Source organism: Lacerta agilis, chromosome 8 (assembly GCF_009819535.1).
Source record: "Lacerta agilis isolate rLacAgi1 chromosome 8, rLacAgi1.pri, whole genome shotgun sequence".
Classification (NCBI taxonomy): Eukaryota; Metazoa; Chordata; class Lepidosauria; order Squamata; family Lacertidae; genus Lacerta; species Lacerta agilis.
The window spans coordinates 74,349,559-74,362,617 of record NC_046319.1 but is presented as its reverse complement, the minus strand read 5'-3'; the positions used below and the strand labels follow the sequence as shown (position 1 = coordinate 74,362,617).

Genomic DNA, 13,059 nt, shown 5'->3' with positions numbered 1-13,059 from the left:
ACCACCGCTCACCCTTCCTCTCTCAAAGCCAACGTTCCTTTGGGAGCACCAGCTGAGAAGCCTCCTATGTACAAACTTTCGCTCAAATTCCTCAAGCCATTTCTCTCTCCTTCAAACCTATCCTTCAAACCTTTCCTCCAGGCCCAGTTCCTCCTTCATGTTCCATTGCCCAAACTTTTACTGACACCTGATTCTTCCTCCAGTTGCCGGGTCTGGGGGACTTTTTTAATCACCCTAATTATGCTTATTTTACTGAAAGTACCACTGTAGGTGTAGCAGCAGCAGCAGCACTACCAAGACCACCACCACCGCAACCAGTAGCAGCAGAGATTTCGTGACAGATTCTCTGCAATTATCCCATCACTAAATAGTCTATATAACATGGGTAGGCAAACTAAGGTCCAGGGGCTAAATCCGGCCCAATAGTCTTCTAAATCTGGCCCGTGGACGGTCCGAGAATCAGTGTGTTTTTACATGAGTTGAATGTGTCCTTTTATTTAAAATGCATCTCTGGGTTATTTGTGGGGCTAGGAATTCATTCACCCCCCCCAAAAAAAAAATAGTCCGGCCCCCCACAAGGTCTGAGGGACAGTGGACCAGCCCATGGCTGAAAAAATTTGCTGACCCCTGGTCTATAAGGATACAGGCATGTGGGTTGGAGAAGACAATTCCCAATTAGACAGGTGTGCAACTAGTTCGCACTTAGAGTGTGGGCATGTCAATAGTTGTTCAGGGCAGAGCAAAAATTGTCTCCCAAAATTTTCCACCTTGCTAGTGAGTGGTGAAATGTTGGGGGGAAGCATTTCATCAATGGTGTGGAGCTAATTTCCTCTACCAGTAGTACTTTTGTGTGTGTGTGTGTGTGTGTGTGTGTGTGTGTGTGTAAAAGAAAATGATCTTCTGAGAAATTCCAGCTGAATACGGAATTGAAACTCTACCGCTAGTTCATACTAGTTGATGAAGGAAGCAATGACCAAAGAAGAAAGAGCTGGAAGGAGGAAGGGAGCAAGCCTCTTGCTTCCTTCAACAATACTAAATTACAGTATATCAAAACACGATCCACAGCGGTGCCTTAGATTCTCCACCCTATTTGTGAGCAGCAAACAGGCTGATATTCTCCAACTGTCAAGTCTGAAAAATAATATTCACAGAATCTTTATTTTTTAAAAACAACAACACCATTGTCTTGTAAGTTTGGGTCCAGTTCTATTTTTGAAAGCTGTTTCTGTTGGAAGTGTTGGGGTTCAACTCAGGTTTTAGTAAGACTGAGGTGGTTTGCCGGGATGGGAGGGAAGAAGAAGAAGTGTTTGGATTTGATATCCCGCTTTATCACTACCCTAAGGAGTCTCAAAGCGGCTAACATTCTCCTTTCCCTCCCTCCCCCACAACAAACACTCTGTGAGGTGAGTGGGGCTGAGAGACTTCAGAGAAGTGTGACTAGCCCAAGGTGCATCTGGAGGAGTGGAGACACGAACCCGGTTCCCCAGATTACGAGTCTACCGCTCTTAACCACTACACCACACTGGGGAAGGTAGATAGTAGAGAGGGGGGACCCCCAAGTTGCTGACAACTTGCCCTGACCTTCCCTCTGATACCTCTTAGAGATGCTGATCTCATTTCCTACTCCTCCCTTCCCCCTTCATCCCACCACAAGAGAGGAGACATCTTGTGTGACTCTTGAGATCAAAGACCAAGTGAGGCCCCTGACATCTCAAACTTTGTTAGACAGAACTAGGAACTCTTTTACGGTCAAGCATGTGTTTTGTAAAATAAAGGAAGCTTTCTTATTTCCCCCATACTAAACGTCTCTGTAGGGTTGCTTCCAAGCATAGGTGTGTTCCTGTCAAGGTATATCTATGTCAGTGCACAGTTCAGACTTCCGCTGGTGGGATGTAAACTCCACATGCTCCCCATTGTTAATCTCCAACTGTTGAGGAGCAGGGTTCGGTTAGAAAGGTATTATTAATTAATTAATTGATTCGATTTGTATACTGCCCTTCATCTGTAGATCTCAGGGCGGCTCACAACACCAATACATTCAATTCTCTCACTTGTTTATTATATATTAACCAGAATGAACCTTACTTAAAGATTGAAGGGTTACAACACCTCCAAGATAACCAAATTATGAACGCTGTAGGTGAGGGATGGGCTGCTGCTCACATTCACAAATGATGCCCTCAGCCCCTGAGGACATTTACCTAAAAGTAAGGCTATATTCCCATGCACACATCGCTCCATTGCATTGCATTGGACCCAAAAGGTGACTTATTTACGAAGGAAATGTGCACAGGAATTCGCATCCTCTTGCATCTAATGATGTAGACTATAGTCCATGAAAAATAAATATGTCAATATTTAAGATGCCACAAGACTCCTTGTTGCTGAAAACTGGGGGAGGGGGAGGAAGGATAGGGTTCTGTGCTCAGGTCCTGCTTGCCAGTTTCCCACCGGGGGGGGGGGGCGGGCACCTGGTTGGCCACTGTGAGAACAGGATGCTGGGCTAGATGTGCCATTGGCCTCATCCAGCAGGCTCTCTCTCTCTTGTTCTTAAGTAGGTGGGAATGAGTAATAAGATGAACCCAGAAATGACATCTTATAAAACGCGAGACTTTTAATCTCAGGGTCATGAGTTTGAGCCCCACGTTGGGCAAAGTATTTTTGCTGTGCAGGGATGACCCTCATGGTCCCTTCCAACTCTACAATTCTATGATAAAAGAGGATTGTAGCTAATATTCGTCCTACTCAGAGTAGACCCATCCAAATTGTCCTTTGTTTCAAAAGCTTTCCTCTGAGCAGGACTAACCCTTGATATGATCCAGACATAGAAACCTGTCATGGTTCAGGGGAGTTCAGAAGTCAGAACCATTTCTATATGTTTCAAGTCCATCCTGTCCCTGAATCTCAAAGAGCGGCTGATGGCATTAATTCCATAACACATTTACATCAAAGTACTCTGTAAGGAAAATTGCTATTGTGCCCATTTTGCAGAGAGCAAACTATGGCTGAAGGTTGCACTGCTCAAGACCACCCAAAGGCTCCATTGCTGAGCTAGGAGACAGCACACAACTTGATTCCCAAATGCTGGGCCTAAGCTCTGGAAGCAATTTAGTAAAGGCAAGAAAATGCTACTACTTGCAGTGTCTCCAGAGCCTTTCCCTCACAATTAACCACAATCACGCCCTGAACATCAACGGAGTAATTCACCACATCCGAAAGGCGCAAGTGGGTAACAATTACCCTACCCTACCCTTGGCCACTTCAGCAGCTATTTTAAATACCAAAATGTATTACACCGCTTTTCTAGGACAGGCAGGGTTGGAGCTGCACCTGCAGCAGCAGAATAATAACAATAATAATAAGGTGGCGTGGTCCTGAGGTGTGGAAGAGAGAGGGCTATACCGCTTCAAGAATGCATAGGTGGTTGGGAGCGGGGGTGGGGGAGAAGGGGCACAACCCTCTGGCTGCTCCCCTACTTTTAGACTTAAGCCCGAGGGCAAATTCTGTCATGTTACTGCTCTGTGTAAGCTGCTCTGGGGACCTTGTGGGGGTAAGCTGAAAAGCGGGTAAAAAAAATGCAAACATATAAATAAATGCTTTAAAAAATTATTCGGGCAAACTGGACACTTGCACAGACAAAGAGGCTAAGGCTATGACCTTTATGTATTGTGCTAGAATGAGGTATGCCTCCCTCCCTCCCACCCCTTTAAAAAAAATAATAATTTGCAACCCACCACACCACCTGTTGTCTGAAGTGGATCATCCCACTGCCACTCACTGTATTCTGCTGCTCTTCTAAGAGGGCTCTGGCTTTGGTGAGTGTCCCAGGAACGATTATTCCAAAAGTGATGGGCGGCCGTCCGGCCAACCAACCAACCAAGGAGAAGGCCTCTTTGGGTACCTCTCATGCCTTAACATTATTAGAGGGTCAAAGAGTTTGGCTTCCAGGCTTCCTGGAACCTCGGCATCGCTCACTTCCAAAACCAGTCTGCACTGAAGCCAGGTCTCCATCTGACACGCTAGCCTTTCCAGGGCAACGCTAACTGTAACGTGTGGACAAGGGGATAGATATCTTCTTGACAAGCCCACCAATTAATAATACAGCTTTCTTTCTCCCCCACCCCCCAAGATAATTTAAGCACTTTGGGTATATTGCATGCATAGTCTGCATAACGAATGGCTTACAGACCTTTCCCCGGGGTTTTTAAAGGGAACTAGGTTGTATCAAAGGCAATTAAAAAAAACTGAATAACCGTCTGCCCACCAGCGTTTACAGGAGTGGCATTGAACGTTGGTTCTGTGTCTCCGCTCCTTCTCCCCTCTCGGTTAGAATAGGCATGGAACCTGATAGTGCAAAACGCGTGAGGACTAGTGGAATGATTAACCCACATTCGGTGGAAAGTAGCAAAACTTTAGACAACAATAGCTTTAGCCCTGAATGAGAAGGATGGGGGTGGGGGGCTTGCATAGAATTAATCCACAGGCGGATGGTGTGCCTGTGTGAAAGGAGAGACAGATAGAGAGATGGGAGTCTAAACTGATTCGCAAAATCCTCTCTTCGCGTCTAAAACCACGAGTATTTCACTACCTCAGCGTTCTGCGATCTGGTGATCCACCCACCATGCCGCTAAGAAGGCAGATTCCACTCATTTCAGTGAGGATTGTCCGGCTGCAAATCCAATCCATTCAGTTTAACTGGCGGGTGGATCTGGCCGTGTAAGAAGAGGGTGCAGATATCCACACTTCGAGGGGTGCACACGTGTACGTGTGAGCACCCCCAGCCCTTATATATTCATCCCCATGTTTGTCCCCACGGTTCCCCGCCAACGCCTCCGCCACCACCACCGCAGGGTCCAGCGAGCAGAGGAATGCTATTTTTGTGTTTACTCGGATGTAAAAACCCTGCTGATTTCAAGCTAGTGTGCTTTAGGATTTGCAGCCCTAGATTGTAGGCTCTTTGGGACAGAGACCTCTCGCTCGCTGTCCCATATTGCGCGATGTAGATTTGCTGCTATTGTTATTCAGAAACTGTGCCACATATCTCGCGACATCTAATCTTCCCTAAGAGATATTTCCCTTACACACATTCACACTCAAGCCCACATTTCAAGAAGGGTCAGCTCCATTTTGGGGAGGGGGACTGAGTTAGGGGTCTTTCCCCCCTAGCGCTTGAGTCAAGCACCCATTCTGCCAAGTACTGGAAATTCTCTTCTCCTCAGCCAGTGTTTAATTTCTAAAACGAGAGGTCCGGGGCTAACCTCCTGAACTCCTTTCCTTCTGATACGCATTTGCTTAACGCCGCGTAAGCTCGAGATGGGAGAAGTTTCGCCAAGTTGAACTCAAGTCCTCCACATCCAGCCAACGCTCGCTTGCGTGGTGGGGATGAGGGTGGATAGTATTTGTGGAAGGCACATCACACACGCTTCATAATGTGGAGAAGAATTTCTCCTGAACCTCTGGTGGCCGCCTCCTTCTCATACCATCCTGCCAGCCAACCTCATGACATTATTGGTAGGGGGGAAAATAATCACAGCTGAAGGTGAGCCACACATGATTTGGCATTTTATAGATCAGTGGCTGAAAGGCAGGTGGGGTCATGATGACCCCAGAAACTTCGGTGTGATCTCAATGACCCCCCTCTCCCACCAGCCCAGCTGATCGTCTCTGCATTTCCGGGGCACCACTTCCCCAAATGCCCGTGTCCCTGAACTTCCTCCAGTTCCATACGCCTCTGGTTTCAACCCACGCACAGCCCAATAATATGCATAGATGGAGTTTCGCGGGCCTATGCCCCACAGCCACACTCTTGGATCCATGGGGAAGGCAGAGGGAGAGCTTTCACTCCTGAGATCTTCAGATGCAACCTCTGCTCCAAAGGAGGGATTTCTCTTGTTCCACCTTTTACATAAGACGACGATTACTACTACTACTACTGTACTACAGTACTAATAATACTATTGAGCAGAAGTATTGTTTCGCTCTTGGAACTTCGAGTTCCAAATTCCAGGACACACACACAACCCCCAAATAATACTTAGCATTTATACAGCGCAAGTCTCTGCATGTTTACTCAGAAGGAAGCGCCTCTACACTCAAAGGGACTTGCTCCTAAATAAGTGTAAGCACAAGATTTAGGACTTGCTCCTAAATAAGTGTAAGCACAGCTGCAAACTCATGCTGACGCATTTACCTGGGAGTAAATCCCACTGAATTCAATAGGGCTTTCTCCTGGAATACCATTGCCCCGTTAGGGCGCTTAAAGTGTTTCGCATACGTTACCTCAGTGATCCTCACAACGGCCCTGTAAGGTAGTTCAGTGTTTATTACGTTGGATGGCGGGGGTAGAGGCTAAGAATTGGCGACTTACCCATGGCCAATTAGTGCTCACACGGCAGTGGAGAAATTTGAACCTGGGAATTGCTGGTTTCCAACGCCTGGGGAACACGGTTCCCTATTATAATCCCCCAAACAGCAGAATTTTGGTGTGAGTGAGGGGTGTGTGTGTGTTGGGGGGCTGAGTTTCAGCAAGAACTGTTTGCCTAAGGCTATTCATAGACTTCGAGGCTGAGGTGGAATTGCAATCGGGGACCTGGGCGGCTCACAGCTCAGTCTCTTAACCACTACTACATTGCACGGGCTGCACGGTCTCCTGTTTCCAAAGATTCCCTCTGGGGTCTTCCTCCCTGCTCTCCTGCCCTCTTCCATTTCCCCCGGGGTGGGGGAGAGGGGGGTTCGGCCAGCCCTTCTCCCCCACCCTCCGCCAACCCCCCACCCCACCCCGGTCGGCCCAGCTGCCCCGAGGCTCCCGCTCCTGCCCTCCCAGAGGGGCGCGTGTTTGCCATGCCAGGCGCGTCCGCAGCCCGGCCGGCTCTCAGGCGCAGGGAGGCAGTTTAGCGCTGATGGATACACACACTTGTCTCTTAATCTCCGGAGCCTCTGATCAATACGCTATTTCCCTTTGTTGCCAGAAATTTCGATCCCCTGCCCTGGAATTAGGTTCCCTGCCTTAATCTAAACGGAAACCGGCTTCCAGTTAGCTGGGGAGCGAGGAGGGGAGGGTGGAGAGGGGAAAAGGGGAGGGTGAGTGAGCGAGAGGAGAATGGGAAAGGACAGGGAGAGAGAGAGAGAGAGAGGAAGAAGGGATGAGAGAAGAAGCAAGAAGGAGGGGAGGGTCGGAGCACGAAAGGGAGTGAGAAAGAAAAACGAGTTGGGAGAGGGATGATTGGGTGGAGGGTGTGTAAGTAGGGAAGGAAATAAAGAAGAAAGGAAGGGAAGAAGGAGAGATGGATAGATGGACAGATATCACAGACCTCATTTCCTCCACTTTTAGAAGTGGGACCATAACTCCCTGCCAAATAAGAGCCCTCCCCCCTCCCAACTCCCCATAGAAGCACCCACAATGGCTTAACTTCCCCCGCTCTCCTGAGCCCACTTTCCCAAGAAACTTTCCCAAGAATTTCTTACTCACTGTTCTCTCCCGTCACCATTCAGGCAGTCTCCAAGTTGAAGTTCTTTTGGAGGTTGGCTTGGCTGGGAGGGGGCGCGCCGGGGAATTGAGGTGGTGAGGGGTTTGGGGTTTTTTTTTGCCGGGGGAGGGGAGGTTTGCTTCTTGAAAATGAAATCAGAATAGTTAGCCTCTTCTGGAGAGAGTGAATCAAGAGTTTTGGAGGGGGGTTGGGGGGGAAAGAGACAAAAGTGTGTAGAGGAAGGAAGGAAGGAAGGAAGGAGAGAGAGAGAGAGAGAGAGGCTGTGAGAAAGAAGAGGAAAGGGAAGAATATCGCCTTTTGGAAAGAGGGAAGGAGCCAGGCAGGGAGAGGAGAGACGAGACGGGGAAAAGAAAAGGGGGGAAAGAGAGAGAGAGAGCTAGAGAGAGAGCGTGGGTTGTGGGATGGAGAGAAGGAATTGAGACAGGAGGAGGTGAAGCCTGTATGTGTGTGACTGAGAGGCAGAGGAAGCCAAGGGATGAATCAGAAAGTGGCGAGGTGTGTCGGGAGAAGGGAGGAAGGAGGAAGGGAGAAATGGAGGGTGGCCGACGGAAGGAAAGAAGGGAGCAGGCGGGCAAGAGGGAAGGTGGCTGTGCGATCGGGGAAACTGCGAAGTGTCTCGCTGGTGGTGTGTTGTTGCTGCTGGTGCTGCTGCTGCTGCTGCTGCTGGTGTGTCTCTTACAAACGCGTCTTTCCCCGTCGATAGCAGGGGAGGGAGAGAGAGAGCCGAGGCAGAAGCGAGGGGGAAAATATATGTAGGCTACGCCAGTGCTTCGGATCGATGGAATATAATTTTCCTCAAACTCGGAAAATAAAGTTCATAGCTGATCAAATTTGAAAACAGATGTCGAATCGCGACTCTAAATAAGATTCGATCCTTCTGAATGGACTGTGGATAATATTTGGCCGGGCACTTGATGAAAATGACTGATTTCATTTAGACAGAGAGAGGGGCTGGGAGCCACCAACCTGTTTGCAGAAAATGGGATTTGTGTGTGTGTGTGCGTGTGTGTGTATCAACCCCCCCCCCCTTTTCCAATTCTGACCCCCCCTCTCCCTCTCCTCCTTTCCCCTCAAATTTTGATGGATGGCTTTAGGGACCTGAGCATGCGCCCCTTCCTCCAGAGGGGAGTTGTGTTAGAAAAGTCCCAGTTGAGACACAGGCCTCAGCACTTCCCCACACACCCCAGAATTGGGCTGCTGGCCTGGAGGGTGGTTGAGGGGGTTCTCTGTTTCCATCAAGAAATGGCACAGGCCTCCCTCTCTCTCTCTCTCTCTCTCTCTCACACACACACACACACACACACACATTTAAGCACAGCGCTGTCAGTGACACCGATTCACCAAAGACCTATCGCTTGGTTACAGAAAGTTCCCAAATGGTAGCAGAGCCTAAGATTTTCTGAAGCGATGCTGCATAAAAGTGCTCCTGGGCATGTGCAGAGTGCCTCCCCCCACCCTGAAACCACAGCTTGTCTCTTAAGGAGCAGGCCTCCCTGGCTTGGCTTTGAGTCAGATTTCAACACCACACACACACACACACACACACACACACACACACACTCTGTCTGTCTCTTTTATTTTATTTTTTAAAGGAATCAAGCCTCCTCTCTCTCTCTCCCGCCCCGCCTCTCCTTGAAAGAGCCCAATCCCATGCCTGTTTACTCGGAAGTAAGTCCCACTGGGTTCAATAGGGATGACTTCTTAAGGAAATGGAGCACGTGTGTGCAAACCTATGCCCACCTAACCAGGGAGCAAAAGCCCCATGGAGCTCAGTGGGATTGACCTCTGGGGCAGCGCGCTGCTGCAGAAGTTAGGATGGAGAATTTGGTCCAGTTCCTCTGCTTGCCTCCGCATATGTGCAGGAGGTTCTTTCCAAGTGTCTCTTGGGCACCAAGACCCATTATATTTAACTTCCCTCTTTTAAACTGGGAAGGTTCCCTCAGTGAGGCTGTGTGTGTGTGTGTGTGTGTGTGTACACGCGCGCACGTTGTGGCACACGTCCCACCTCAGCACCAACAAGCAGCAATACACACTCTCACAATACAAATGGTCCAGAGTAGTAGGTTCTCTCTCTCCTTTTTTTCTTCTTCTCTCCTTTTTTTTTGCACTCCCTGCTTGCAATAACAATTAAATATCGACCGCTTTCCCACTCCAGAGGGTGCTGGAGAAACTGCCAACTGCACCCAAGGTATTTTCTCTCGCGCTGTGCGCCTACACACACACACACACACACACACACACACACACACACACCTCCTTTCCTTTTTTTAAAGACCTGGGCTTGGCTAAATTGGTGGGAATCTAAGGGAGGAAGGCTGAGGGGAAATTTATGTGCAAAAAGCTTTCCAATATAGCAAAGAAAGCGTCGAATGTGTTGGGGGGGGGGGTTGGGGAGAAGAAGAAGAAAAAATCCTTTGCAGGGGATAGAGAGGGTGGAGGAGAAACAAAAGAGTAACAGTCCCATAGACAGAAGACTGGAGTCTTTGGGTGAGGAAGGAGCCGTGAGGGGACCATAGAGAGAAAGGAAGGAAGGAAGGAAGGAGGTGGCGGTAAAGAAAGTCGAGAAAAGTCCAATTAAAGTCTAGTTAAGCCCTCAGAGCGCGTGGGCAGGCGGGAGCGCGGGAAAGTGAGTCTGCGCGCGAGGGGGAGAGAGAGAGAGAGAGAGCAGCAAGGGGTGCGCTAGGGAGGAAGCCGGAGGAGGGGGTGGCTGGGAGTGGGAGGGGGTCGCGCGTGTGAGAAGGAAATTGGGCGGGAAAAGGGTCTGCGCGAGAGAAAGGGACGTGGCCGTGGAGCAATGTTCGTGTGTTCGTGTGTTTGTGTGTGTGAGGGGCGTGCATTAACGTCCGAGGGCACGCCGCCGTGTGAGAAACATGAACGGATGCGCGCGCGCCCGCCGCGCTAGTGTCTGAGAGAGTTTTGTGGCGATGGACTGTTTTTAAGAGGCGTGTGTGTGGTAGTATTAAGAGAGGACGCCGTGTGAGGAAAATTCGTGGGTGACAGGACACGTGTGTGTGTGTGTGTTTGCGTGTTTGCGCGCACGCGCACCAGAGGACGTGTGTGTGTATGTGAGAGAGAGAGAAACTGTTAGAGAAAAAGTCCGAGTCAGAGGGAGTGTGTGTGTGCCAGGGAGGAACGTCCGTTTGAGAGGAGTGTGTTAGAAGTGTGCCAGAGGCGGGGGGATGCCAGATATGGTTGCGTGTGAGAGGGGGGAAATTGCGCGCGTGTAAATAGGAGAGAGAGAGAGAGAGAGAGAGAGAGAGAGAGAGAGAGAGAAGGCGTCCTGAGGGGAAAGGAGCGTGTTGGGGGAAGATACTGAAGCCAGCCGGGCTGGTGGTGTGAGGGGGAAAGGCCTCCCTCGAAGGGCCGCGCTGCGCGTGCAAGAAGCCCACGCTGTGGAGCCTGCCAGAGGAAAGGGCGGGAGGGTCGCGACCGGTGCGCAGCTGAGAAAGTATTGTGTGAGGGAAACTGCGCGCGCCTGTGTGTGTGTAAGAGACGGGGGGCAGTACGGGAGGCAATAGATATGTGCGGGGGCAAAGGACGTGTGTGTGTAGGAGTTAGCCAGGCTGAAAATGTTTGAGGGCAGGTGGACAGGGAAGACTGCATAGGTTCCACCCCTGTTGGTGTGTGTTGTGTAGCTACACACACTCTGGGTTTATACACCCACACCCAGTATTCTGCCTGATTCGTAGGTTTTCTTTACCAAGCCACAAACCGCCTTAAACAAAAAGAGTCTTCTCTCTCTCTCTCTCTCTCTCACACACACACACACACACACACACACAACAGCTGAACTGGGGCGGTGGAGAAGGTTGGAATTGTTGGATGTGTGTGTGAGAAGCAACACACACACACACACACACACGGTTCATTTTGGATCTGGGTTATTGTGCTGAAGTTCCCTGATTTGCGTGTGTGCAGGGGATGGTTTGTGTGTTTCAAGAAAGATCTTTCCTTCTCCAGGGCGATCTGTTTGGGGTGGGGTGGGGGTTCAGGAAGATCTCGCCCCCCCCTTTCCACCCGGGGAGACTGCAGAGGGTGGTGGGGAACGGAGTCCGTGTGTGTGTTTTTGTATCTGTCTGGTCTCCTGGAATTATGAAAAATACCCACCATCGACACTGGACTTCAACTTCGATTAAGGCAGATAGGACATGACAGGCTCCGATCAATAGCAGGCCCGTCCTATAAAGTGTCAAGTAATGAATCAATTTCGACTAAATTTTCCATTTTTCAGGGGCCGTTCCGAGAGAGAAGAATATCCTCTTTTGTAAAGATATTATTATCGATTTCGGCGGCAATTTGACATCAGGGGTAGTTAATTCCACTCAGAATAAAATTGAAAACACTTGAGAGAGAAAAGAGAGAGAGAGAGAGAGAGAGAGAGAGAGAGAGAGACAAAGGAAGAGAAGGCGGGAGGGAAGGGGGGATAACCATGGGGAGAAAGGCTAGAAGGAGGAAAGGAGAGAGAGAAAGGAGAGAGGTGGACATTGGGATGAGTGGCGAGATAGACAGGCAGAGTGGAGGAAAAGAAAGGAAGGAAGGATGAGAGGAATAAAAGATGCTGCATAACGTGGATGGATATGGATGGATGGGCAGACCAGCTGAATTTAGGGGAAGAAAGAAAGAAAGAAAGAAAGAAAGAAAGAAAGAAAGAAAGAAAGAGAAGGACTGGTAGTTTTGGTGAATACCATATAGTCAATACTTATAGGGTGGGCTGAAAGAAGGATGGAATGGTAGGATAGAAACACTGTATATTGGATGAATGAAAGGGTGGACTACATGGGGAAAAGAAGGGTAACAATGAAAGCAATTGATGAGATGTTTCAGAGGCTGCTAAAAGCATAAGGGGTCAAGGGCTTTGGAATTGGAGAAAGTGTGTCAACAACTAGGATAGAAGAGAGGCAACTAGTAACGAGTATTTTTCTATTTTATTATTATTTATCAGATTTCTTACCCACCCTTCACCATGAGGGCTTAGGGTGGGTTGCAACAATTTAAGAATACAGCACTGAAAACTGTTAAAAGAGATTATAATCAGGAGAATAGGGTGGGTCCTAAAAAAAGAAAAGAAAGAAAGCAGAATAAAGAGGTGTGTAGGGAGGTAATTCTGCGCTGTTACCAATATCTCCTGCCAACTCTGAAAGACAGTCATCTCCCTCACAGATTCATCTCCAGAAGCCGCCCCCGCCCCCAAAATCTGGCAATGGCCCAGTTCTTGTTTCTTTTGTGACAGGAAGTGTATCCAAAGCTGGTGGAGGGGAATGGGTGGCTGCCAGATGCTACTGGACTACAACTCCCATCAGCCCCTGCCAGTATGGTCATTGGCCAGGGATTGTGGGAGTTGTAGTCCAGCAACATGGGGAAGGTGACAGGTTCCCCATCTCTGATCCAGAGGTGTTGACAAAGGCAACCAGAAACTAAGACAAGCATTTGGTGGTGGGAGCATTTGTGTGAATGCTCTTTCAGAACTCTACAGATGTTGGGATCCCTCTGAATGGTGCACTGAGAGATAAGAAGTAGTGAATTGACCACAGGTCTGCCATGCTTCTGAGCATGCAGGATCACAGTTATCAGT

The 13,059-nt window shown here is 49.1% G+C and overlaps 1 protein-coding gene across 1 annotated transcript in view; it reads right to left on the bottom strand.

Annotated features, from left to right (window-relative positions):
• The window catches only part of ERFL (ETS repressor factor like), a 66,708-nt gene extending 59,155 nt beyond the window's left edge, over nt 1–7,553 (bottom strand). The window contains exon 1 of the mRNA XM_033158334.1: nt 7,467–7,553. The gene's annotated coding sequence lies outside the window, so the exon portion shown is untranslated. The remainder of the gene's footprint in view (nt 1–7,466) is intronic.
• Nucleotides 7,554–13,059: the final 5,506 nt, after the last annotated feature.